Raw genomic sequence first — 4225 nt, 5'->3', positions numbered from 1 at the left:
GAATTGGAAGTTGTGTCATTGAGTACGTCAAACATCAAAATGGCGCCGTTGCCAGGGAGTGGTGTTATTTGAGAATTTTAGATTAGTAGAATTTTTTATCTTCTTAGTTGTAGTTTCACTATCTTTACTTTTAGTTTTTTTTTGTTGAGTTGTCCATTTAGATGGGCATGGTAAAGCAAAGTAGTGACAAATTAGTTGAAATGAGCCAAGGAGTCCTAAAGGACCTCACACTGACCGTACTGGTATCTCAGCTAAACGACTTGGCCACCAAAATCTCAGACGTGGAAATCAAATGCAATAGTAAATAGAGGTACATACCCTCTCATGAGCGAAGGAAGTCTAGAGATTGGGGAAAATCATGTCGAGGACACACTTCAAATCATTCTGCAAAAGATCACCGATCAAGATCGGGTGTTGGAAGAAATGAAGGAGGATATCGAAGTGTTAAATCAAATGATTAGATCTCACTCTAGATCAATCCAGCTAATCAGGTCACTCCTGAGTTTTGCAGTGCCTCATCTCCACCCGAATGACATATTGGGGTCACCTAGTGACACTAGGGCTACCCCCAATAACGGAGAATGAGACAGGATTTACATCGGGCCATGACCTAAAATAAGGCGCTTCTTGGAAGGCAACCCAAGGTTTTACTACTTTTAATTACTATGTTAGAATAATGATGTGTTGTGGTATAGGTTAAAATGTGAAAAGTGCTCGAAAAGTGCAGGGTGACAAGCAACAGATCTAATTGGCGAGTCGCCGAAGGGATCGGTGACTGTAACCTTGTCCGCCGTTTGACTCCAATTATCTCCAAAATTGAAGCCTTTAAAACTCGACGAGCATGTGAACTGATTGGCACATCACCGATTCTGTTGGCGATCTCGAGGGCAACCGTCGTTTGAACTCCTAGGTTTACTTGCCGATAGTTTATTTGTAGTTTAGTTGTGATTTTGTTTAGTGGTTGTGCATGAATCTAATGAATTTGTACTTGCAAATACAAGTTGATTTCTGTGTTTTCGGCTTGCGAGAGAGAGGTCGTAAAACTAAGACCACTAAATTGATGTCCTAAGGAGTGGGTCGACATGAGGTTCAGCCTGAGAGGGTGATTCCTAGTTCCATATCTTAACACTCAGCTCGAGAGAGTGAGTGGGGTAAGGCGTAGGCTGGCCTTCATGCGGCAAGTGGGTGTCCGAGAGGAACCCATTTGAAACGGGGTAAGTTGCTCGAGAGAGAACTTATTTCCACATAAAGCTTAGCCTAGTCACTATTACTCTATAACTTTTTTATCGAAAGCATGTACCCAATAATTTAGATTAACCCGTATTCAGGTCACATCCCAAGAATCCCCCTCTCATTGCTTAGATTCCATTGTTAATTTGTTGTTTTATTTATTTGTGACAAAAACCCAATTTGATATTTGACACTTTGTGTCACCCCCTTTTATTTACTATATTTTTACTTGTTAACGTCTTTAGGTACGACTAGTTAGAACTAAATTTCATTTTTCTATAAATTCTCAAAACCACTCTCTTGGGAAAACCCCAACCCTTGGTTCGATTATTATACTAATGCACGATCATAGACACTTGAATTGGAAGTTGTGTCATTGATTATGACCAACATCAAAATGTCGCCGCTGGCGAGGAGTGGTGTTATTTGAGAATTGTTAGATTAGTAGAATTTTTTATCTTCTTAGTTGTAGTTTCACCAACTTTACTTTTAGTGTTGTTTTTCGTTGAGTTGTCCATTTTGATGAGCATGGCTGAGTAGAGTAGTGGCAAATTGGTTGAAATGAGCCAAGGAGTCCGGAAGGACCTCACGCTGACCGCACTGGCATCTTAGCTAAACGACTTGGCCACCAAAATCTCAGAGGTGGAAATCTAATGCAATAGTGAAGGGAGGTACATAGTGCCTCATGAGTGGAGGAAGTCTAGAGATGGGGAAAAAAATCGTGTCGAGGACACAATTCAAATCATTCTCCAAAAGATCACCAAACAAGATCGGATGCTGGAAGAAATGAATAAGAATACCAAAGTGTTAAATCAGATGATCGGATCTCACTCTAGATCAATCCAGCTAATCAGGTCACTCCTGGGTTTTGCAGTGCCTCAGCTCCACCCAAATGACATATTAGGGTCACCTAGTGACACTAGGGCTGCCCCCAAGAACGGAGAATGAGACAGGATTTGCATCGTTCCATGACATAAAAAAAGGCGCTTCTTGGGAGGCAACCCAAGGTTTTACTGCTTTTAATTACTATGTTAGAATGATGGTTTGTCGGTTTTGTACGTTAAAGTGAGAAAGGTGTTGAAAAGTACAAGTTGGCGAGCCAAGGATCCAGTTGGCGAATCGCCGAACCTATTGGATATTCCGATTTAATCTGCCGTTGTGGCCCCAAAATAAGGGATGTCTTGTAAAATTTGGCGAGATAAGTATGCGTTCGGCGCATCACCGAGTTGATTGGCGATAAGATTAACGTCGCCGAATGGCCGAGAACTGAACGTTTATATAAAGGCCAAAGGTCAAATTTTTTAATCTCTCACTTTCCCTCGTTTTAAGCTCCCCAAAATCATACCAAAGGTACTTTTCCTTAGATTTTTACCTTAGATTAATGTTTTAGTCGGTGATTAGTGCTTGAGGTTGAATTTCATTGCTGCTTAGCATTTCAAAAAGAAAGCAAATTGATTAGCATCGAAGGTTAGTCTCTAAAAATCCGAACTTATTTGTGATAATTTTGCACTCTTTTGCAATTATAGTATCAGGATGACGTGTGCTAAGCCTCTCTGATAGAAATAGGGTGTTTTCATGCTATTGTTAATTCAAAAATTTTGCCTGAAATGCTTTAATAGTTGAATGATTTAGTGTTTGTGCTTTGATTTGAATGAACTAGTAATGGGTGACTGCATTCTTAAGGGTACTTGCAGTTAAAAGGCCAAATTTGGCAAAACCGAAAAAAGTCTGAGTACTCTGGTGTAATGGGAAGTATGGGTCATGTGTGAATTTTGTGTATGCATGCTTTGATTTTGCATTTGAAGCTCGTAAGGTCGGTTTCGAGAGTTGGGTTGAAAAATAGGCATGTTGTCTCATTCGGCGAGCTGGGTCGAGCTCACCGAACGATTCAGCGGTTCGCCTATGGGTTATAGACCGCCCTTAATTCATGTCCTTAGTACTATAAAATCTGTAACTTTTAGCAGACACATTCGTGATCGCCGAAAGTTGTTGGCGACTCGCCGATAGGACTTTAGATCGCCCTTTACATACACATTATACTCTCTTTCACTGTATATTTTGGCGGATAACCTTGTCTTCGCCGAAAGTAGTCGGCACTCGCCGAATAGACTATTTCAGTGCCAATTTGCCTAAAGTTTAAGGAAATCCTTTCGGCGAGCTTAACCTAGCTCGCCAAAGAGGTTTGGCGACTCACCGACTGGATTAACGAGTCTTTCTGCAAAAATATTCTTTGTGGTTATGTTGAGTTTTACCTAATCTCTTTATCTTTTGCAGATATGGTACGCACAAACTTAAACGAGCCACCTCAGAAAAAGGCAAAGGGAATTACGATAAATGAAGAAGGATCACGTCTTTCACATAAAAGAAAGCAAGATCTCCCACCGGGAGATAAAGGCAAACGAAATAAGCATATCGCTAGAAAAGGGTCAGCTATTGAGCCAGATTTCTCGGAACCGAATGATGAACAACCCTTGATTCACCGATAGAATAGGCTCAAAGAGAAACATCAATCCACACCCATCAGAGTTCCATCAGCTATAAATCCTCCTACTAATGAATCAGTGCCAGCTCCGGCACCACCTCTAGTGTCCCCTACACTCCCCGTAGCTCCACCTCCACCCAAATTGCTAAACAGATTGAAAGGTGATGGTTTACGAACCATTCTAGAAGAAAAGTTACTATATGTGGAGGTTTGGAAGGTAAGCATGTTGAGGTGTATCATGAGTTCGAGCAGTTCACTAGACCACAGGAACCTTACATCCCTTCCTAGGTTCAGGAATTCTACTCAACCTATAGGGAGTTAGTCCCAAAAAATAAGAAAAAGGCTAGTTAATTTCGACCGGTGAAGTCGGTTATGGTCAGAGGCAAGGAGGTGGAGTGTCACAGCGAGCATATTAATGTTGTATTGGGTCGACCGCTGCACTCGGTACTGCCCTACCAGGGTTTGCCTATTGTTATGACTTTAAGGGTTTGTTAGCTCCGATGATTTCTGACA

Source organism: Solanum stenotomum, chromosome 2 (assembly GCF_019186545.1).
Source record: "Solanum stenotomum isolate F172 chromosome 2, ASM1918654v1, whole genome shotgun sequence".
Classification (NCBI taxonomy): domain Eukaryota; kingdom Viridiplantae; phylum Streptophyta; class Magnoliopsida; order Solanales; family Solanaceae; genus Solanum; species Solanum stenotomum.
The sequence above is the reverse complement of the archived record's forward strand: the minus strand, read 5'-3'. Positions refer to the sequence as shown.